Source organism: Anser brachyrhynchus, assembly GCF_964034855.1.
Source record: "Anser brachyrhynchus genome assembly, chromosome: W".
Classification (NCBI taxonomy): domain Eukaryota; kingdom Metazoa; phylum Chordata; class Aves; order Anseriformes; family Anatidae; genus Anser; species Anser brachyrhynchus.
In genome coordinates this window covers 14,439,666-14,451,130 of record NC_137704.1, presented here as the reverse complement: position 1 = coordinate 14,451,130, position 11,465 = coordinate 14,439,666, and the positions used below count along the sequence as shown (strand labels likewise).

Below are 11,465 nucleotides of genomic sequence, written 5' to 3'. Positions count from 1 at the left end.
CTCCGCTCCCGTCGACCCGGTGCTTATCGGCGCTCAGGGAGGTCGCGTGCCCTCGGGGCGCGGAGGGATCCGACCGGGAGGGAGGAAGTGGGCGCCCGAAAACGGGCTGGGCGGCTCCGCGGAGGGAAGCCGGGCCCTGCACGGCTGGGAAACGAGCTCCACAGAACGGTTGCTCCGATCATAGAATCATAGCATGGCTTGGCTTGGCAGGGACCTTACTTAAAGATCACCTAATTCCAACCCCCCCGCCCTGGGCAGGGACACCTTCCACTAGACCACGTTGCTCAAAGCCCCATCCAACCTGGCCTTAAACACTTCCAGGGACGGGGCATCCGCCACTTCTCCTGGCAACCCGTTCCAGTGCCTCACCCCCCTCTCAGGAAAGAATCTCTTCCAACTATCCAGTCTAAGTCTACCCTCTTTGACTTTAAAACCATTACTCCTTGCCCTATCGCTCCTCTCCCTGACAAAGAGTCCCTCCCCAGCTTTCCTGTAGGGCCCCCCCTTTGGGTACTGGAAGGCCCCTCCAAGGTCTCCCCGGAGCCTTCTCTTCTCTCTCCAGGCTGAACCACCCCAACTCCCTCAGCCTGCCTTCCTGGGAGAGGTGCCCCAGCCCCCTGGTCATCTTCGTGGCCCTCCTCTGGACGCGTTCTAGTACGTCCCCGTCCTTCTTGTGCTGGGGGCCCCAGAGCTGAACACAGTACTTACTCTAGGTGGGGCCTCACAAGAGCACAGCAGCAGAGAGGGAGAATCACCTCCCTCGACTTGCCGGCCGCCCTCCTTTTGATGCGGCCCAGGATACGGGTGGCTTTCCGGGCTGCAAGCGTCCATTGCATTGCCGGCTCCAGTTGACGAGCTTCTCATCAACCAACGCCCCCAGGCCCTTCTCCTCAGAGCTGCTCTCCATCCATTCTCCGCCCAGCCTGGATTCGTGCTTAGGATTGCCCCGGACCAAATGCGGGACCTCGCGCTCGTAGCCCCAACTATTATTTATGACCCTATCAGCTCCACCCCAAACACGCTGGTGGCTTTTGGGCGCTGCTCCCCGCAGGCAGATCCCCGCTTTTGCCAGGGCAGGCCTTACCTTTTCAGAAGTTGCTCCACAACCTTCCCTGAGAGCCCCACTTCAACTGCTGGTGTTTCTAAGGGGGAAAGCTGCACCTCCCGCGCACGGGGTGGCGGGGAGGAATACAAAGCCTGTGCTCAGCCCTGGCACATCACAAGTGGGTTTGTGCTCAGCTGGGGAGGAGGCTTCTGGAAAAATAGGCAGTGCCCCCTGTAAGGAATAGTCCAGCAATTCGTGCCACTAAGGGGTGTGAAGGGTTAACATTGAGGCCTGGGTTTAGGCGAGAAGAGAACAAAGGGATTTCTTCAGAGAAAAACTGCTGACTTTGCACGGACGTGCAGTAACTTCTGACAGCCGGCCAAGAGACCACTAGATAAGGAGGAAGAATATGAGCCTCCCTGTCCGAGCGGCCCCCGAGAAACTAACAGAGACTGATAAGCAGGCGCCCCTGGGAGGACTTCGGATTCGGGAAACCAATTATAATAACCCTGCCTCTTCTAGAAGTAGTAATGAATATGTATTAGCCTAGGAGCATAAAAACCAGCCGCCTTACGTAACAGGTGTGCGTCCTGGTGGAGCAGAGACTCCCGGCGCACCCAGCGCTGTTTGCTTGCCTCTATTCATTTAATAAATTGTAAACTTTGATTGTAATCCTATTTGGGACTCAGTCATTTATAACAATTGGGGGCTCGTCCGGGATGGTCTTGGTTCCTGAATTCTGACTTGATCTAGGAGGGGCGCCCCCACCATTTGGTGGCTCCTGTTCGAGTCAGGTCGGGGCTAATGCCATCTTGAACCTGAATAAGGGCAAGCAAAGATTTAGATTTTTTTTTATGAGCTCCCTTTGCCGGCTGCAGCACTATATTTTGCCCGTAATTCTGCGCGAGAAGATCCGAACGAAGACGACGGAGTCGTAAGTATTGAAGGCGTATACCGTTCGGTTGGGTGGGATTCGGTTGCCTGTGTGTGTGTGAGAGTGTGACTGAGACGGAACGTAGTTCCGAAGCGATTGTGGAGGTCTTCTAACCGCGGTTCCAATCTCCCGCGAGGGACTTGGCCGGTGAAGGACCGAAGCGATTCCTATAGGATTCGTGGGTGGGTGATAGGTCCTAAACCCCCTGCAAGACACTCTCACTAAGGCAACCAAGGGCTGTAGGAATTGCCACAGTAAAATTCCTAGATGGGTCAGACAAAATTGAAGACCCGGGACCAGAGAAAAGGGAGCAAATTACCAGACATACCACCAGAAAGTCCATTAGGGATAATGATTAGAAATTGGAACGATAGGGGCCCCAGAAAAGGGAAAAAGTAAATTAAAAATGGTTCAGTATTGTATGACAGAGTGGCCAAAGGAGCCTTTAAGACCACATGTCTTTTGGCCCGTTTTCGGATCCTTTGAAGACTGGGTTTGCCAGGCCTTAAATATACATGTTAATTCAAAGGAACCTTTTAGCCAGGAGGAAAGTGATTATGCAGGATTATGGATCAGGATCTCACGTCCTTTTCCAGCCTCAATATTTACACTAAAAGCAGACGAGAAGTTTGACGAAGAAGAGAACAAAAAAATAAAAAATAAAAAAAAAAGGAAAAAGAAAAAGATGATGAATGGGAGTCATTGGATAACCTACCACCTCTATATCCTAACAATCCACCCCCGGTGGTGCATCTTGTAATCCTGTTTTGTTCTTAAATGTTTTGACTGTGTCAAGGAGGAAGGTGGGAGCATTATCTAAGTAACAGTTTAGAAGTTTGGGTATATTCGCGGTGGTGTTCGGTCAGTTTCCCAAGTATCGGGGGAGAGGGGCTGACTGATTATCAAAGTGGTAGAACGGAGAGTCACTTCTTTGGTGGTTCGGGCCTGAGCCCTGGGAATTTGGTAAAAAGGGGGAGAGCGAATTTATTTAGGCCTCAATACCTTTTTAAACCCCCATCTTGATGGATACACAGGAGTGATTCCTTGTTTTGTGTAGGCTTACTAACAAAGTGCATGAGAAAAATTAGCATTTGGCTTGAAATTCGGTCTTATTGAAATGTAAATTCTGTGGAAAAGGTGTTATTGTTTGTCTAGAAGACAGAAGGCTGAGTGCTTCAGGTGTTTTTCCGAAGTCCTGTGGATTTATGATTGGAATGGGGCTCATTAATAATCTGAAATAGTAAAGTTTGTATGTGGAAAGAAGAGTTTAATCCCAGAGAATTGGGACATTTGGGAAGAAGATTAGGAAAAGATAGTAAAAACCTGCAATAAAAAGGTTTGCGTGGAAATTGAAACAAGGGACAGTAACTAATATAAATAAATAAAAGGGAATGGGAAATCAAGGAAAAGGGGAAAATCCAAAAAAAAAAGACGTCCTAAAAAAAAAAAAAAAGCCTCCTTGGGTGCATATTGGCACATTGGAAGGATACTGTTAGAAATGGGGGCACAGAAAGCAAGAGGACTTTCACTAAGTATTGCAATCAATGGTGGCCACTATATAAACTAAATGGCCACTTTATGGATCAATCGACTATAACAGTGTCTTGCAATTAATGTTTTTGAGGAGAGAAGGAAAATAGGATGAAATGTTGTATAGTGATATGTTGTTTCAGCATGTTGGAGGGAAAAGGTTTGGAATTAAGTTGGCCCCTGACTGAGCCTTTGGTGTTGGCATTAGAAAAGTACAGGCTGGAGAAAGATAAAGGAAGTGTTAAAAGGATTGTTGAAGGTGTTAAAGGTTGTGTGGCATGTAGTATTTAACAGAGCTGTTTGAAGTTGAATGAGCAGGGAAAGAGGATGTAGGAATGTTAATAGTTCCGTCTCAACCCGAGGCTGAGATCTCTAAATCGCGGGTGTGAGCCCTCTGGGGCAGGGGGACCTTGATGGGTCCGAGAGAGTTGTCGTGGAAACAGAAAAGCAGCTAACTCTTGAAACAACCTGAGTTCCTGTGTGAGCTCAGGTTGCCAATGGGACCGCTCAGGGAACTTTCAAGGATTGCATTCCCCTGACCGACCCCCTCACTGAGACCCTAATCACCCCGGAAATTATGTAAATACTAAAATCTGGTTAAATTGGCTATTGGGAATTGAGAATCTGTTCCAACAAGGTCCAAAAGAAACCCCTATGGAATTTATGGAATTTTTGAATTTCTGGACCAACTTTGAAATGCAATGAAAAAAAAAAAAATGGACCTGGCTTAAAAAAAAAAAAAAAAAAAGAGAGAGAGAGGCAACTGGCTAGCCTCTTTCCAGGGCAATCAGCCCCTGATATCAGAAAGAAATTGTCTTAGGCTGCAGGACAAACTTACAACAGTCAGGAATGATGGGGACCTGGGGCATCTACCCTAGCAGGTCCACTAGTTGAAATAAAGCTAGGAAACGAAGACAGAGGCTTGAATTTTTTGTTGGTTATGGGAGCTTCTTTCTCTGTGTTAATTAGGCTGTAAATGTAATAGGAGCAACATATTCAGTGTTAAATAGTTTAAAAGGACGATTAGGAACTAAGACAACTACAATAATTGGAGCCACAGGGAAAGAGGAGGAATGGTCATTCTTACAACCCCTTGATTTGCGTTTTGGGGGTAAGGAACTAACCCATGAATTTTAGTATGTACCAGAATGCCCGATGCCACTCTTGGGACGGGATCTATTAGCCAAATTAGATGCAACAATAACCTTTGAGGATGGAGAATTAATAATGAAGGTACCTGAGTCCAAAGTAGGCCAAATCCTAATGATCAAAGATAAACCCTTTGTTAATATTCCAAGAGAAGTAGAAAATGCAGTTATAGCAACAGTACGGGAAACAGATGTACCAGGGAAGTCGAAACTGGCACAACTGGTAAAGGTGGAATTAAAGGAAGGAGCCAAACCTGTTTGAATCAAACAATATCCACTTAAGATAGAAGCTAGGCACGGGAATGGTGAAAATTATTGACAAATTTCTCAAATATCAGATTCTGGAAGAATGTAAATCGGAATACAATACTCCAATTTTTCCAGTAAAGAAGCCAAATGGCGAGTATAGATTTGTACAAGATCTTAGAGCAATAAATGAAATAACAAAGGATATTCACCCGGTAGTAGCTAATCCTTACACATTGTTAACATCTGTGAAAGGGAAATATAAATGGTTTACCGTGATAGATTTAAAGGATGCCTTCTTTTGCATACCTCTTGATAAAGATAGTAGAAAATTATTTGCCTTCAAATGGGAAAACGTATTGAAGTTTTTGGACCACATATGGTAACAACCGTTTTGGAACAAGGGGGGGGGGGGGCACTGGTTATCACCCAGCTGGATGATGAAATATCAGGCAATCCTAACTGAACAAGATGACATAACCTTGAAAACGACTAACCTGTTATATCCAGCAGTATTTCTAGGAACCGTTCCAGAAGAAGGACCGTTGGAACGCAATTGTGTGGAAATAATCGAACATACGCCAGCCACAAAGATTTGAAGGATGTACCCCTTGAAAGGTATTCAGTGGGAATACCACACTCCGTGGCACCCACAAAGCTCAGGGAAAGTAGAAAGGATGAATCAAACAATAAAACAACAATTGGCTAAGTTAATGATCGAGACACAGCTGCCCTGGACGAAATGCTTACCATTGGCATAAACATAAGAACATAAGAACTAAACCACACAGTGAGACTGGATTATCATCATATGAAAAGTTATATGGTATGCCTTATTCTCAAGGGGTGCCCCTAGGGAACAATGTAGTTGAGGATCATAGTATCCAGAAATGCATAATTACCATTGGAAGGAGATTACAGGAGCTAAGAGAAATTGGGATGATGACTCAGACACCACCTTTAGGATTTGCTATTCATAAAATACAACCAGGAGACAAGGTCTTAATAAAAACCTGGAGAGAAGAATCATTGAACCCCCGATGGGAGGGACTGTACCTTGTTTTACTTACTACTGAAACAGCTGTGAGAACAGCAGAAAGGGGTTGGACCCACGCATCCAGAATAAAAGGACCAATAACTACCGAAGCCTGGAGGGTTGAGTCCACTCCTGGGGAACTGAAACTGAGACTAAAGAGGAACTGATATCCCAGCAATGAGGTTCTGCATGAATTAAGGGCACTGGATAAAGAGGACAAGTCTGAAGGGAGGAAAGGGAGAAGGCAAGACCGGGGTAGGACCCTCCACTGCGGCGTGTATGGTCTACCGAGGGAGGCAACCCCTATGGGTATTGACCGCCGAGTGAGAGTGCCTCGACCGGACTTCTCCCACACCAAGATCAGTTTGTCCTGAGAAAAATAACATGAGAACCTTTTAAACCCATAATAAAATTGTGATTAGTTTTTCCAGGAGCTGGATCACCCTGAAGGGCTGAATGGTAACACAAGCTCTGAAAGCGGGCCCAACCCCATGATTGAAGGCGCTTCCCACACTCTCAAGATTGGACGGCGAAAAAGGCTTATAATATGACAGGTCGCCAAAGAGAACTGAATTGTGACTGTAAGTGGAAACCCAACGTGGGAGCTTGGAAGCGTGCATATACGAGTACAAACGGGGCAGACATTGTAACAGGACCACTCGGTAACAAGGACACTCTGTATTATCACGCCCCAAAGGGTAAAGATGGATGGGATGGTCATTTTCCAAACGGGACGTGGGCCCTAAAGGGACATTATTGGGTGTGTGGCAAACATGCTTACAAGAGGCTACCCGGAAACTGGTCGGGAATATGCTATGTGGGGTACATAAGACCCTTGTTCTTTTTATTGTCACAAACACAAGGAAATCATTTAGGAATAAGATTATATGATGACCTGAACAGAGTAAAACGATCTATTGATACTTCCTTATCCGGGGATAGTGCCCAAAAATGGGGAAAGGATGAATGGCCTCCTGAAAGAATCATACAGCATTATGGGCCAGCTACCTGGAACCCGAATGAGTTGGTATCAGGAGCCCGAGAACCTATTTATAATTTGAACCGAATAATTAGGTCGCAAGCTATCCTCGAAGTTGTAACCAATCAAACAGCGACGACCTTGGATCTTCTGGCTGATCAATCCACTCAGATGAGGAATGCTATCTTTCAACGTAGAATGGTCTTAGACTATTTACTAGCAGAAGAAGGGGGAGTGTGTGGAAAACTGAACGATTCTAATTGTTGTTTACAAATTGATGATAATGGAAAAGTGGTTAAGCAGATAACAAAAGAAATTAAAAAGCTAGCCCACGTCCCAGTACAAACTTGGAAGGGTATGGATTGGGATTTCTTTTCATGGTTGCCTGGTGGACCATGGGTTAAAAGGATGTTATTTTTATTTTTATGTGGTATAATGACATTATTGTTTATACCTTGTTTTATACGTTGCTTTACGTTGTTGATATGGCGAATAATAAATAGCACCCAATTTGTGATGACTTCGGTGGAGAGAAAAGGTGATGTGTCGATAATGATGCTTAAGAAATGGGCACCCCGAGAACTGACTGATGAAATCCAATTGTTACTAACAAAGGTTGAAGAAGAGACACGAATTGATGATATTAAAAAGAAGGGGAGGGATTGTAAGGAATGGTCCAGCAATTCGTGCCACTAAGGGATTTGAAGGGTTAACATTGAGGCCTGGGTTTAGGTGAGAAGAGAACAAAGGGATTTCTTCAGAGAAAAACTGCTGACTTTGCATGGACATGCAGTAACTTCTGACAGCCAGCCAAGAGACCACTAGATAAGGAGGAAGAATATGAGCCTCCCTGTCCGAGCGGCCCCCGAGAGACTAACAGAGACTGATAAGCAGACGCACCTGGGAGGACTTCGGATTCGGGAAACCAATTATAATAACCCTGCCTCTTCTAGAAGTAGTAATGAATATGTATTAGCCTAGGAGCATAAAAACCAGCCGCCTTACGTAACAGGTGTGCGTCCTGGTGGGGCAGAGACTCCCGGCGCACCCAGCGCTGTTTGCTTGCCTCTATTCGTTTAATAAATTGTAAACTTTGATTGTAATCCTATTTGGGACTCAGTCATTTATAACATATATATTTAATCTTTTTCCCTGTTTTTTGGGTTGTTTTTCCAAATTCTTATCATTCTTCCTAAAGGACTATCTTTAGGCACAATCCTGGGGTCTCCACCCCCACCCTGCTGACTCTTGGAACCCTTAATCCCCGTCTCTTCCTGACGTGCTGCTGTGGACTTTACCACCCACAGGGTACCACACGCCTTCACCTAGGATTAGGACAGAGGTGGGGTGTACTGCCGAGCACCTCACTTCACTGTGCTCGGGGTACCATACACCTAAGGGCCCAAACCACCAAGACTCTCTTTCACTCCTCTCTCTTTCGCTTCGTCCCTCTCCAGCTGAGGGGACTTCGTTCATCCCCTCGTGGGACTACAGAATCTCGAGGATCAGGACTCCACACTCGCTTCGCACTATAAGTGCGTCTCATTCACACTCCACACAAGAGTCTCCCCGAACCCAACCCGAGGCAAGATACGGTAAAGTTTCCCTTACCTCGGTCCGTGCACGGCTTCCCGGTCTGGGTTATCAGCAGTAATCCCCGTGCCTGTTCCCGATCTGGGCTGGACTATATGTGGGCTGTGTCTGTGTATGTCAGTGCTGGCCTCCCTTCTCCCCAGAGCTTCGCAGAGCCTGTCTTCAGATTAACAGTCTCGGTCCTTTGCTGGCCATACCGAGACGACCCACCAACCCTGACAGGACCGCTGAAATCAGTGGGGTGCACCTTCCTCTCTGTGGTGGCAAGAAATCTTCGGCAGGTGACAAGATCCCAGACGAGCCCTCAAATTGTGAGAAAAATCTCAAATAATTTTCTTCAGACAGGGTCTTCTGTGAAGCTATTTTATTTGAGATTGCAATGGCAGGCGTCCTGCCAATTAGTAGTGCATTTTAGTAAACAAATCATAACCTTTTATTCCCTATTACCTGACACCTGATCACCTCCCCTGCTTCCTCATTGGCTGAGTACTACAGGTTCACAAGCTACTCGACACTCCTCTATACCATATATGTACAATTTTTTTTCTTCAACCCTTTAATTTCTCCTTTTTCCCTTTTTTTCCCTTTTTATGTTTTGAGAACTTGTGATCTTTGTTTTACTGTTCTCACACTGCTCATCCTGTTTTTCTCAAGCTTCCACCTTATTTTGCAACAGTGAGGCCTTCTACTGTCCGCTTATCTACTTAGCGTTTCTCCTTATTATGACTACACAGCTACCTTGGAATACAGAAAATTAGTTCTCTACTGCAAAAACACAACTTAGTTTCTCACAGTATGTATGTGCAAACCAGTTGCAAAGAGGCTAGAGGAATGAGAGACCTTAGGTTTTGTGTGCTCTCAAACCTCTGACTAAAAATTCAAGACAGTTTGCATGGATCAGGCTTAAAATTGGTCTCTATCAGCGACTTCACTGAAACACCTACCCATTTGCTGCAGTGCCTGTCAGTTGTAATACATAGCTGACAATCCTTACAAAGCATTTTAAGAGATAATGAAGATGGTAAATGGAATCAATCAATTCATCCCTCATAGGAAAACTCAGCCTATAAAGACAGTCATGCAGTTGGTAGGTTAAAGACTGCAAAACATCAAGTGTTATTAACCTGTTGCAATCGTACCTGTCCTCTTTCAAACTTGTTGAAGTTTGTTTCAGATTTTCTGAGTTTCCTCTCTCCAGTGTCCCCCAGATCTCCATAGATATTTAGGAAAACATTAGCATCTGTCCCAGCACCGTTGATATCTCCAGTGAACACACTGATTTTGTATGTGTGAACTGCAGAAGGAAGCGGAGATGTGATTTCTGGCCAGGTGAATTCTCAAGGTCTATCTTAGATACTGAATTTACCTAAGAAGGTGTTCCCCAGTCTTTCTGCTCATTACTGAGTTCCTGGGGAGTTAAAATCCTGTATGCTTTATCCTTCCAGGCTTCTGATAATGATCCCAAGGTTGGAGAAGCACTCGACTGAAATTTGCTGACTTTCTTTTTTCATCTAATCAATGTCTGCATATTGCTTTGATCACACAGTACATAGTTAAAAATGCAAAGAATCATTATGATTATTACTGGATGTGAAGTCAATAAGAGGTGAGGGAACTCAGTACCTTTTCATACTGAGGCTCAAGGGACCTACATCTGAGAAGTGGTTCAGTGTTGTGAATTCTTAATATTCCATCTTCCATAAACAAACTCCAGGGATTCTGATGTGCAATTGTTACTAGAGTTAACGGCATGTATCTCTATAAATTCCCCAAACAGAAAGAGAACAAAGGTTTCAGAGTCCTTTTTTTTTCAGACAGTATATAATTAAGGAAGTGTTGAGATGTATTGTTTAAGTATCCTTTCTCTTTAGCTTGCTCAATGATGATCCAATAAAGCCCCATCAAATCTTTAATAATGTGCTTTAATAAACCTGTTAAATGCTTCTTTTTCTATTTTGCTACGCTTTTCCTAATTACACAGGGAAAAAAAATCAAGAACATCTTCTCCAGGAAAACAATTAGGAACTGTGCAAGTCTCTGATTACCCTGGTGACATACAAGCCCTAGAGAATGCCTCCTTGCAAATCCCAGGGCAATACAGATGAGGAAGAGGGACAAAGTCTTAGCCATGGAGATTTGCTATGCATGCTGTTAATATTCTTCTTTGTACATTAACAACATCAAAGAAAATATCAATAGTGTCTTTTCCTTCTGCACCTAGCTTTCCCAATAAAACAGAGCCTATTCTGCTTTTTAGTACATGAAATATTTCTATTTATTTCTCTAAGAAAAGTATCAAAACCATCACTTGAGACCATTTATCAGGTTAGATACAATGCCAGGTTTTCTGGTTTGCCTCTTCATAATATGTCCTAAATATTTATAGAGTTGCAGGTTTGTGTTTGAGTGACAACTGCCACATTAGTAATGAAGGAAGGTATGCATACAGTCTAATTAGTCACTTCATCTCTCTTTGGTCTTCACTTGCCAGTTCTGGACACCTTCAGGACTGAAATCAGACCACTATATAAACTACCATCCTCAGAATATCATAATCTGGATTTTCCATTGATGTCATTTATACTGTGTTAGTACCCAATACGTATAAGGTCTCATAGTGATGCAGAAGATATAATTCGCATCCCAAATATTTTATATCTAAAGCAGAAGCTCCCAGACTTAGCCCTAGATTTCAGCCAAAAGAAACCTTTAGTTACTGAAACACCTATTCCTTAGCTTGTCTTGTAGAACTTGTTTTAAGGCTTTGGCTTTAGGAGGAAAAAATGGGCCACACAGATTAGTTAATACATGGTAATGACTGCAAGGCAAAGCGACATGAGTTAGTAGGTTAAAGTATGTCATGAAGCTATCTAGCAGTCATAGTGCTTAGTAATTGATAATACAACTGCCTTTTCCTCCAGCAGAAAAAAAAATAAAAATCTCACATGAGCTAC

General features: G+C 44.3%; 1 long non-coding RNA gene across 1 annotated transcript; it reads right to left on the bottom strand.

Moving 5' to 3' along the window:
* Positions 1-4,130: 4,130 nt before the first annotated feature.
* On the bottom strand, positions 4,131-5,654 carry LOC308184865. Its single transcript, XR_013942970.1, has 2 exons — positions 5,305-5,654; positions 4,131-5,125 (listed from the first exon to the last, which is right to left on the bottom strand). It is a non-coding gene; the product is annotated as an uncharacterized lncRNA (long non-coding RNA).
* Positions 5,655-11,465: the final 5,811 nt, after the last annotated feature.